This window comes from Wyeomyia smithii, chromosome 2, assembly GCF_029784165.1.
Source record: "Wyeomyia smithii strain HCP4-BCI-WySm-NY-G18 chromosome 2, ASM2978416v1, whole genome shotgun sequence".
Taxonomy (NCBI): domain Eukaryota; kingdom Metazoa; phylum Arthropoda; class Insecta; order Diptera; family Culicidae; genus Wyeomyia; species Wyeomyia smithii.
Window position 1 is genome coordinate 95,370,226 of NC_073695.1, and position 12,947 is coordinate 95,383,172.

General features: G+C 43.8%; 1 protein-coding gene across 2 annotated transcripts in view; it reads left to right on the plus strand.

Moving 5' to 3' along the window:
• LOC129724573 (uncharacterized) overlaps window positions 1–12,947 on the plus strand; it is a 163,707-nt gene that overhangs the window by 137,373 nt on the left and 13,387 nt on the right. The window lies entirely within an intron of this gene.

The window sequence follows — 12,947 nt, forward strand, 5'->3', positions numbered from 1 at the left end:
TGACTTGGTCAACCCGAAATGTTTTTTTTTCGTTGTTTGGAAGTCTGATTATGACAGCAAATTAGACAATATACCTATTCCAATCATAACAATCGGTAACATTTTTTCAGATGGTTTCTCCAGAAAAACATAAGTTCAAACAGTAGGTATAGATATATTTTTCGCAGAAATGATGCGGTTTACGTGACGATGATACACAGTTCGCTAACCGTTCTATGGCAAAGGATATTACTCTGCTTTGCAACTACGACAGCTCGTTCCACATGAGCAGAAATTCTGATTATTGTGTCACAAAAGAGAACGAGAAACTGTCAGCCAACTAATTGATTTGGTATGAGTAAATTCTACCGGCAGCAACTAGGTATATAATGTTTGCCAATATGCTACACGCAAAATTTGGTTGGCGCTAAAACCACATCAATATTGTGCGAAATTAGTGCAGTTTATGATTAGGTTCGAACCACTTTTGCCGAGCATATTTTGTTGTTTTGGTTAGCAAAAACCACTACAATACCAAAATGTTCATCGACAATTGTATTGTTTTATGTGTACGTGTACTTGCACTGGATTTCACAAAAGGCCCATGAACTTATCCTAAAGTAATACAACAGTAACTTTTTGAGGCAATAGAGCATTGAGAGCAATAAATTACAAAAATATACTACAAATTGTGAAACCTCAGTTTTTGCGAGCATGTTTCTAACCCTCAAAGTCTCTCATAACCTTTACCCACAATCCACTTTCTTAAATCTACGTTTCCACACTTTGGAATATTTGTATATAGCAAAAACTGCTGTGATGTTCACGGGAATGCCACAAGGTATGTTGAAAGCGCTGATTTGTCTCCCTCCCATTGGTGTCGCCTGCGGTTCCATTCAGAAAATACCAACTTCTATTAACATTCCTCTGCACCGCGCTGAGGACAAAGTCTTCGTCTCGCTCAAATGTACACTTGTATATTCCGTGGGAAATTCACAGCAATTCGCATTACAACGGTATCAAATAAGCGGAGACAAAAACAACGTTGAAATTTTTCACCACCCACCGACCGTCGGCAGAATCTGTAAACCAACGAAGAAGACTCATTCCAACCCACTGATCCACAGACACCTGGTGGCTGCTCGTTTGACATCAGCTGACGATCAATTTAATTATTTACACAACATTGACTCCGGCGCTCTGGAACGCACAGAATAACAGTCGTAAAAATGTTCATGTTTCTATCCGCTTTTATGTCCTGTGCATCGCGATTTCGCTGCCGGCGGGTCCCCTGTATATTTACTTGCAAGCTCTCGGAAAACAGTGTCGCTCAACCGAATCGGTAGATCTCACAAGGCGCGATTGAACTGAAAATGGCTTTCGCGAGCGTCTCGCTTTAAAAATTTTCATCGTTTCCGGTATCGCTTCTTTGTTACTGTGAAATAACTTGGCTTTGAATGCTATCATTAAATAACTTTTTACACAACTTCTCTCTGGTTTTAATCAATTAGGATTGTAAATTATTCATGAAATGTTATCTTCAACTATTTTGTTACCATTTTACGTCATAACACGGCACGCTCAAACACGCATCGACTAACGTTGCAGGTGAAAATTTATGGCGAGGTACGCTAATGGCACCTGTAAATCTGTATATGCGTACAGGCTACAGGCATTTTCAACTTTATTAATGTTGCTCGCGTGAGATTGCGTTTCTGGTGGTGCGGTAGCGGTGCTACAGTGCAGGGTGCTGGAGGAGGAAGCTGTCTCAGATTTTCCGCTTTGACAAATTGGCACAATCTTGCCATTACAGGGTGGGAGATCATATAACATTGAGTTACCCACCGAAAGGAAAATGCACGCGAAATGGATCATTACAGACGATAAATTGTTGCGTAAATAGCCGAAAACACGTGCAGTAAATGTACGTGATTGATGCTTGACAGTGGAAAATGTTCCTGTTTCGAAGTGAAGTAATACTCGATAACTTATTGATTGGCTCGAAAAATTTAATCGGTGAAGTAAAGTGGACCAGGAATTATATTTGGTGAAAGTCTTATTCTGCCGTGACGTTACAACGTTTTGATTAATACAGTGTTTGCGGAAAGTACCTACACATATAAGAGTGATGTACGAGGAATTTGTTTGCTTTATTTATATCAATTTGGAACTATACAGCGCGTCAGGAATTGAGATCATGGACGTTTTCTCCTCAAAGTCAAACACTGTTCTCTGTTTTGTAACGATTTTGGCTTCCACGATCTGATAATAAATAATAATCTAACATTTTTCCGTATTAAGACTGCCGAGGACTGATAACTTTCACTTAAAAAAATGGTTCTACATAAAAAATCAAAAAATGGTTACTTAATTCAAGGGTTGTCCATAAACAACGCAACAAATTTACATTGGCATCCTATCGCTTCTAGGATTCTAGTTCATAGCCATATTTTAAAGTGATGCTCAGTTCGTTTAATGTGTGACAAAACTCAGCACTGGAATTTTTCAGTCAGAAGATACATGTTATAATTAGAGTGACTATTTTCAATAGTGACATATGTTTTGTGAATAATCGCAAAAGTGTCTCATATGATATAACGTGTAAAACATATTAGATATATTTTTACCGTGATTTTACCATGCTGTCATCCTAACATTGGCGATTCATTATTAATCATTCATTCAACATTCATTTTAAATAGAACGTCGACCCTCGAAAATCTACCAAACCAAAATTGACGACCAATGACTTAAAAATGCATAAAACGTCGTGATCTGGTGTTATCTCAAAAAAATAAAAATTGTCCGAAAATCGACGATCTGTGACTTGGTCGTTCTCTGGTCAAACGAAGGCTTAATATGGAATACTCTAAAACTGGCTTCTGGTCATTTTCACAACTCGATCTAAACCAGATGTAAATTATTTAAATTTTTATGAGGTATCTTAAACTTGATTTTCATTAGGGTGGTTCATTTTATACTTATAAACACTTTTCAAAATCGAATCTGGATTACATTACAGGTTTTTTTCCTGTATGGACTCATCACTGCGGCCCTAAACATTGATCTTCTGTGATATTGGCTGGATGTTTGCTGGATGTATTTTGTTATTAATAATATCACTATTGGGATAAGTGACATGATTATTATAATTCGTGCTTATGTGTATGCTCCCCTTTTTATGCCTGCTATTCCTAGCCTCGCTTCCTTCGGCCAATATTATCGCCAATTACAATTCCCTGGAGAAGTTTGAACCAATTTTATTGTGAGAGGGATTTATTTGAAGGAAGCGTGAATGGAGAGCCTGAGAAATAACCGAATCCAGACTGCATCGTCATGTTATTCGGTCATGGGGTGCTATTCTCCAGTCGTCTCTAACACTTGCCAAACGGGAATTCTCGTCGACAGCACATATTCAACATCCTGGTACTATGCTTCATGACCATGAAGGGCCACCGAAAGAATCAGTGTTTTATAGAGTACTAGTTCTGTACGGGTTTGCATGCTGCGAGACCTCAGTTGGATATGCAATCCTCCTCTTTATCTCACGGCTAACCGTACCGTACCGTCATTAATGTACTCAGGTCAATAAATTCTTCGACTACAAATAATTCCCAATATATTGCCACTGTAGCACCAACATCCGACAGCCTACCATACTTTCCAACCGCCACTATGTACTTCGTTTTGGTAAAGGTTATGACAAGCCTTACCCTCGCAACTTCCCTTTGAGAGAACCAAAGGTCTCTTCCACCGCTCTACGGTTAACTTTTGCATTGAAAAATGACGAAAACTGCCGAATTTTCATAGGTCAACCTTCACATACTCTGACAAAACTACCCATGAAGCATCAATCATAGTAATCCATGAGTCAGGAGCAAAAAAGTAAACAGCTCTATCAGTCGAATTCTTAAAAGCAAAAACAGTGAAGCTACTCTGCTCAGAAGTATGCGCGTTCGAAGAACGGTAGCCTACCACGTCGAAAACGGACATCGTGCGGCACTTTATGGACCCTGGCTACGCCAGTTCCAACATCTATAACATCTTGGCGTTATTGGAACAATCAGAGCTTCCAAAAAACTCGTTCCGAATGGCCGACGAAGAGGAAAACCGGGTCGGTGCAACCGGCCAAACAGTTACAAAGTACCTGGCGAAGAAGAATATATATATCAGGAAGCGGTAGTCCCGTCCACTGGTCTCGGAGCTGCAAGCAATTACGCAGCGGCAGGGACTGGAATCAGATTGATCATCTAATTTGATTTTCCCGGGGAATCGCTACGTGGCGGTGGTGATTGACAACGAGGCAGGGCACTACGTTTTTTACTCCCTCCACGAAGGAAGTGAACATCGATGACCATCAGCGAGAAGAAAATGTCAAAGCCACTGTTCTTTCGCTCCCGCCGGACTGGCCGTGAATGGGAGAGTTTTACAAGGATCCGACGTATGGCACGATACGGCTGTTCGCTCTAGACTTTGAAAAGTTCGGCGGGAATCCATCCATTTCAGCTGCCTTGTAGTTCCCCAGCTACTGCTTTTTTCAAATCACACATGGAACTACAGCTTGACCATCATTTCGACGCCTCTATCTTCCTCCCGTTTAACAGCACACCAATATGTTGTTTCCAATGGTCACCTCCGATTTATCGGTAATCAGGCTCCCTTCCTTGTCGTTGCAAATGCCCCTAACACGATTTGATTCCTTATTCCGTTAATATTTTGAAGGAGCCCCTCGTATCATATCAGCTGCCATAAGTGACTTCTGATGCGTTCTTCTCATCCGTCGCTCGCTAGTACTTAGCGTCAATCCACTCATTGGACGAGGTTGCCGCAGCTGTATCCAACACTCTCGCGCTGTGGTGCTGATCGTACTGTGGATATGTCTCCACTGTCCATTCAGGCCCCCTTCAATTTGCTCTTCGGTATTGCTCAACAACTAACTGCGAGTACTCGACAGCCACTCCTCCAGTTGATATCTGCTGGTTGATTAATCGTATCGTATCGAGATAGTGCTGCAATAGCCGATGAGGCCCTCTTACAGGCATAGACGGCGTGACTCCCGAACGTGATCTTGTTGTCCACCATAACCCCCAAGAGCTTCAGAGATCGCTTTGAGGTGATGGTGCAGTCTCCGACTCTGACCACCGCCTGTTGCTCTGATTTACAATTGTTGACAACCGTGACCTTCGTCTTATGATGCGCGAGCTCCAGTTTCCTGGAGCGCATCTAGTCTTCGATCTTGCGTTTACAGTGAGCGGCCGTTTACTCGACCTCCTCGATTGACTCGCCGTAAACCTCAAGCGTTATGTCGTCTGCAAAGCCGAAGATCACAACCCCTACAGGAAAGTTGAGTTTCAACACTCCGTCATACATGACATTCCACAACACCAGACCCTGGATAGAAACTTACGGAACTCTTGAGGTGATTGGGAAGCACTTCTGACCCTCCTCCGTGTTGTGAACAAGTACTCGTTTCCTGAAGTAATTTTCCATAATCTTGTACAGCGACACCGATACATGGATGCTCCTAAGTGCGAGCGCTATGAAGTCCCAACCAGCGCTATTGAACGCAATCTTCACGTCGAGCGTGACGATTGTGGAATAGCGTGTTCCCTTTCTCTTGCGCTGTAGTACCACCTCCGCCGTCTTGATGACGAAAGAGATGGCACCCAGCGTGGACCTGCCCTTCCGGAAGCCGAACTGGTTATTTGCCAGACCGTGTACATCCTCCGTGTACCTCACCAGTCTGTTAAGGATAATCCTCTCAAGCACCTTGTTCGCGGTGTCCAGCAGGCAGATTGGCCTATATGGGTCCTCTGGTGGTTTCCCAGCCTTCGACAATAAGATAAACAGTCCGGGGGCCGTTTTTCTCACCAGCCTGTTTGCCAGATAAGGAATATCATCCGGTCCCGGTGCCTTGCTCACCTTAAGGGATTTGGCGATCACGATGAGTTCCTAATTCGCAACCCTTGCCTCCTCCTCAACCTCGACACGGCTGTCGTCGCTCACGGATTGGATGTTCGGCAGGTTGGCCGACCATCCCTGGTCTATGTCTGAGATACTGGAACGTCGCACGTGGGCTTGGCTCGTGGCGCGGAAAGAGTCCCTCGATGATACGCTCTAGCATAGCTGGTGATCGCTCTGCAGGCGCGAGTGCGCCTTTAGTCTTGGCCATTACGATCCTGTAGGCGTCACCCCACGGATTCGTGTTGGCACTCGCGCATAGCCTATCGAAGCAGGCCCTCTTGCTTACCTTTATCGCACTCTTTAGCATCGATCTTGCAGAACCGAATACTGCGCGGCGTTCTGTCCTCTCTTCTTCGTTACGCACACGCTACAACCTCCTTCTCGCACGGAGGCACGTCCACTAGTAAACCAATGGTTTCCCATTCCTACGTTTGCGAGTCCTAGGCATGGTGGCGTCACACGCCCGCGATAGCATGGCAGCTAGTTGGTCAGCAGTCGGGCGAAGCCAACTGTATAAAACCGGAACTTTTTTTTAGAATAACGATACATGTACGATATCTTTCTTGAAATAATGTGGTGGCTCTGAAAAGATTCAAAATAATATACTCTAAATATCATCCCAGTTCCTCATTATGGATGATATTTGGCCTTGTTTGAAGCTCTGAGTGTCCGAAATTTGCGTTCAAAACACGTTTTAAAATTGCCGCAGCTCTGTGAACGGGTCACTAATTTTCCAATCAAATGCTGCAACAACTAAAAGAACGACTTTAAACTAGCTGAGTTACAGTGCTGTTTCGATTTTATCACGGTTAAAAACATTTTCCGGTGAAGCTAGCGAGACTGTGGATTTGGTGAAATAATGTAGATTGAATTTTTTTGTTTAATAACAACGACATCTAACAGAAAATACTGATTTTCATCAATTCACCAAGTTGGTTAAAAACGTGTTTTTTTTACCGTGAAAAAATCGAAACAGCAGTGTAAACAAATATAATTTCATGCTCCGATTTACAACTTTTTTACACCATTCCATTACTTATTTTTACTGAGAAGTGCTATTCGTAGACATTTGTATGAAAAATTTTGAATTTCACTTTACTTAAGCACTATGATTTGCTAAATATTCCACATTTTGAAACACTGTGAACCTTGTTTGCGAGAAGTTTATCAACTCAAACAAAAACATATTTTCATTGAGCTGTCGTTCAACATCCTGACGACATGCTCAGCTTACCGTAGCCTCCCGATTCTCCAGCAAGCCGGTGCTACCTTTGGTTCATCCGCCTCTGTCACGCTCCATCTTTCGGTCTGATCAGTGTTTTGTAGATAGTCAACTCACGAAGGCGGCGATTTTTTTTCTAGCGGAGCGTCCTCGGGAGTCCAATGTATGCACGATTTCCTAGCATAAGACTTCGATAAATTTCTCTGCTAGTGTCGTTGTCAGCACTCGCCAGTGAGCCCATGTACACGAACCCCGATCACCTCGATTTCATCACCTTCCTCTAATCTGAGTTCTTGGTGGGATTTTAACACTTGCGTACCCGACCCCTCCGGAGCCGAAAAAATGAAAAAAAATTTACCAGCCATTCCGCAAGATCTGAACCGATTTTGATCGAACCTTTTTCAAAAGATCACAAATTTATCATAGTTTTTGGGACAGTAGAGGACATTTCGAAATATTTCCGTTGTTCCGGATTTATCGAGGGAAACCGTGGGGTAAGTACCCTTCCGTGGGGTGAGTACCCTTTCAGAGACACAGGCTAGATCAAAAACGGTAGCGAAACCTTGCTTGCGACATATCAAACTTAAAGTTTTTGCAAAACAACACTATTAGCGATCGTTATTTGGCCACTTGGACCACTAACAGCAGTTCCTGTCCGAGTTTCTTGATATGCTGCAAGCTAGGTCTCGGAACCATTCCCAGAACCGATTTTCGGAACTCGGCCAGTAGTGGCCAAAACACGCCCAAGAGGCCAAATACCGATCGCCAATTGTGTTGTTTTGCAAAAACATGCAAAAACATATTCTAGCCTGTGTCTCTGGAAGGGTACTTACCCCACGATTCCCCTCGATAAATCCGGAACAACGGAAAATTTTGAGATGTCCCCTACTGTCCTAAAAACTATGACAAATTTGTGATCCTTTGGAAAAGGTTTGATCAAAGTCGGTTCAGATCATGCGGAATGGCAGGTAAACAAATTTTCTATTTTCCAGCTCTGGAGGGGTCGGGTGCGCAAGTGTTAACCTCATCTTCTTTTGAATCTTTTCCTCTCATTTACTTGGTCTTTGCCGCGTTGATGGCCAGTCCAATCCGCCCGCCTTCAGCCTTCACTTTGATCTCTGTCAACTTGTCAAAGGTTCGTGCTACGATACCAATGTCATCGGTGAAACCAAAGTGCTGAATAGATTTCCTGAGTATCGTGTCACTCGTGTCGATATCCACCCTGAGTATCACACCTCCCGGAGCAATCTTAAAACAATGAGGCAGATTGATATCATAATTCAAATACCTTACGTAACTAGCGGCCTGAGTGAGGCTCCAGAGTGAGTGTTTCGTTGTGAGCTTCGAATAACTTTTTTTTCCTGTGTGGACTCATCACTGTGACCATAGACATTTGTTCTATTGTGATGTTGCCCAGGTGTTTTCTATACTCCGCACTTCATATTTGTGGCAGTATCACTATTAAACTAAACGGTACGCTTTTTATTTTATATCCGTGGTTGTGTGTGAGGAATGGTAAACCGTTTCAAACTCACTGCTTTACTATACAGTGGTCCCCGTGGCTCTGTGGTTAGCGATGTCGATGGGCTAGCTCTTTTTCACATGGTTGTGATATCGGGTTTGATTCCCCTTCAGGTCGATGATCTCTGCGAGATGGAAATTTTTTAGACTCAGCACTGGGGCACGGTGTATAGTTGTACTTATCCTACAACATGCACAATATGCCAAAATAATATCGATAACGAGCTCTCTCAACTAATCTATTTGATGGAGACCGTGTTTAGCCCCCAGACTAGCGTGCGATATTGTTTTGCTCTACAATACCGAGCCTCTTCCAATCCTACCAATATCACCAAATTACACCTCCCTGGAACCTACTGAACCTGAACCATTGCTTTGCGGCCCAGCAGCTTCTACAATAAGTAGCAACTGAGTCGTTGTCGGACATCGCCGTTGTATTGAACCCCTATCGCATCCCTTCCGGAAACGGTAACTGGGTTGCGGATAGGTCCAGTATGGCGGCCATATGGACGACGAGCAAGTCCCCGGTCCAGGAGGTTTTTTCAACCTCCGGAGAACGGAACGTAGTTGCCAAGGTGAACGGAGTGTTCTACTGCAGTTGCTATGACAACGAGAGGCGGCAAGCGAAGGATACAGCCAACACTCCGACCGTTCGCGGGTGGAAGTCATCACATTTCGATGCCGAGGTATTCGAAGAGGCAATGAGACGAGAACGCGAGGGGGGGTGGCTAGGGTAGTTGGTTCCACTTGACTGCTGACCAACTAGTTGCCATACTTTCGCGGGCGTGCGACGCCACCATGCCTAGGACAATCCAACCTAGGATTTAGGTTTAGGTTTAGGTTTACCGGTGGACTGACGCGATAGTTGACCTTCGCAGTACGTGTGGATCGTAATGGCTAAGACCAAAGACGCGCTGGCGTTTGCAAATCGATCATTAGCAATGCTGGAGCGTACCATCGGGAGACTCTTTCCACGCAACGAGCCAACTCCTTGGCCTCCGGCAGTTGAGTCTCACGCCTGACGTTTCAGTATCTCAGACACAGACCAGGGATGGTCGGCAAGCCTGCCGTGATTGACGACAGCCGTGTCGAAGTTGAGGAGGAGGCACGGGTTACGAATGAGGAACTCATCGTGATGGCCAACTTCCTAAATGCGAGTAAGGCACCGGGACCGGATGGTATCCCTAACCTTGCAATCAAACTGGCGATAAAAACGGCCCCCGGACTGTTCCAGGCAGTCATGCAGAGGTGTCTGAATGACTGTCTCTTCCCGGACATGTGGAAGCGGCAGGGACTGTTCTTACTGTCGAAAGCTGGGAAACCGCCACGGGACCCATCGGCATACAGGCCTGCCTGCTGAGCACTGCGGGCAAGGTGTTTGAGAGTCCACGCTGGATGTCATCTCTTCCGTCACCAAGACGGCGGAGGTAGCACTACAGCGCATAATGTGAAGAATGCCTTCAATAGCGCCAGTTGGGACTCCATTGCGCTCAGGAACATGCGTGTACCGGTATCGCTGATCACGATTCTGGAAAATTGCATCCAAAATTGAGTACTTGTTTGCAACACAGCGACGGGTCAGAAGTTCATCCCAATTACCGCAGAGGTTCCGCAAGGTTCTATGGTATGACGGGGTGTTGAAACTCAAGTTCCCTGTAGGAGTTGTGATCGCGGTGTGTGAAGTTATATAATGGTAGTGAGCGAGTCAGACACTACTCCGGACAACCTAGTTCGGAGGATGTGTAAAGACGCGAACATCTGGAGGAATTCGGTTTGCCGTCAACTTTGGTGCTAGATAATAAGATTGCCGACAACGCGGCCGCTATTTGTAATTTGTTTGCGAGCAAATTCTCTACTGTTTTCTCTAATGAAATACTCACCACCGAGCAAATTTCGGAAGCCGGAAGCAATGTACCTATTTCAAACGGCTGCATCTCATCTATCAACCTCGACGACAACGCAATTCTCGCCGCCGCTCGTAAGCTTAAGCACTCGAATTAAAAAAATGTGCTCTACCTCTTCTTGTGCCTTTGTCGCACTTGTTTTGCCTATCGCTGGCGACAGGCAAATTTCCTGTTGACTGGAAGCAGGCATATATGTTTCCCGTACACAAAAAAGGTGACAGGTCGAACGTTAATAACTACAGGAGAATATCAGCTCTTTGCGCAGTGTCAAAGTTGTTTGAACTGGTTATCATACAACCTATTTTCTCGTATTGTCAGCATGCTATATCAAAGGACCAGCTCTACCGCTACAAATTTGCTCTGTTTTACCAGCTATGTGTTCGAAAGCTTCGCCCTACGGTCACAGACAGACGCGATCTATACTGATCTCTCTGCTGTTTTCGACAAAGTTAACCACCGCATTACTGTTGCAAAGCTGGAACGCTATGGCCTTAGCGGCGCTCTTTTACACTGAATGGAATCTTGTCTAACAGGTTGAATAATCAGCGTTTAGATTGGAGACGAGCTTTCATTTTTTTTCCTGCAACATCTGGTGTCGCTCAGGGCAGTCACCTGGGACCGTTGATGTTTTTACTATATTTTACCGACGTAAATTCTTCGTTACGAGGCCCACGCCTGTCATTCGCAGATGACCTGAAACTAATTTCAAAAATTTTAAATACCTTAGATGCATCCGTTCTCCAGCAACAATTGAACTCATTCAGTAATTGGTGTACGATTAACCGTATGACGTTAAATCCCTCCAAATGTTCGGTAATAACATATACTAGGAAAATGCATCCGATACACTTCAACTACAGCCAAAACAATCAAAGCATTCAGCAGGTCGATGTCGTTAAAGATCTTGGTGTACTTCTCGACGTCAAACTCACCTTCAAGCAGCATATTTCTTTGATAATCACCAAAGCATCTAGGCAGCTTGGACTAATCTTCAGAATGACGCGTGACTTCAGGGACATAAGTTGTCTGACTGCATTATATTGCTCACTTGTTCGGTCGCAGCTTGAATACTGCTCCACGGTTTGAACTCCGTATTACCACAACGCCATTCAACGTATCGAGAGCATCCAGCGCCGATTACTCCGCTATGCCCTCCGCCACTTGCCATGGAGACAGCCTATGTCGGACACTCGTTATGAGGATCGTTGTCAACTTCTCCACCTTAGCACCCTTCAAGTCCGACGTGAGACTGCTCGTGCTATGACTGTGGCCAATGTGCTGGCAGCACGGATTGATTGTCCGGACATTCTTCGCCAGATCAAATAAAACGCCCCATCAAGAACTCTACGGAGAGTACTCTCAATGCATCTACCTTTTCGCCGTACTAACTACAGCTCTAATAGTGCAATCATTGGTCTTCAACGAGCGTTTAACCGAGTGTCGTAAGTGTTTGATTTTCATTTATCTGTTGAAGTGCTTCGTTCTAAATTTATTACCATGTTTAGACAACTGTTGTACTAATGTTTAGTGTAGTAGTCTAGCAACCATTTGGACAATATATGTCTGTTGGTATGAAGTAAGTAAATAAATAAATAAAGAAAGTAGGACCTAAATTTTGTCAAGAGGAAGGAGTCTTATCGAACCTCGTTCCTCCAGCCAATATTGCGCTATAATTACAATTCCCTGAAGAGAACTATTATACGTTGCACAGACCAGTTTTATTATAAGAGGGATTTTTTTTTATCAGGAGTACTATAGAATTAAGCTTGAAGGAATGGTAGCGAACTCTGTAAGTTTTCGGCTACGAATCTTCCTGAGAATAACAGAATTAGTCTAGTCGATATAAAGTGACGCATGAGTTTATTCCCCGAATGTTTATTTTTACCTTTCTTTACGCTGAAATACTGGTTATAGTAACGTAAAAGCCATACCATGCGAATTATAACCGACGATACTTTCAGGTGAAGCGAGTTCAATATAGCATAGTACTGAGCTTAAATCCAAGGGTGAAAACATACTCACAGGCATGGATAAAATATTGATAGGAATGCCCCCAGGTGATATTACGGTAGATCAAAAAGCTCTCGTTGTGATGAGTCCATAGAGTAAAAAAAAACGACTGGAGGCTTTATTTCAACGAAAATTCCTCAAATAATTTGAAGCTCATTAAGTTGGGATTGAAATTTTTATTTGGATAATATTTACTTTGCCCCTTATTTCAATATATGTAGACAGAATTACCCACAGCGGGACGCAAAAACGACATCACATGATGACAGAATATTTACACACGTTTAATCGGGGGAGATGAAATCGAATCAAGCACATGCTATTAATTCCGCCATACTGTACCAACG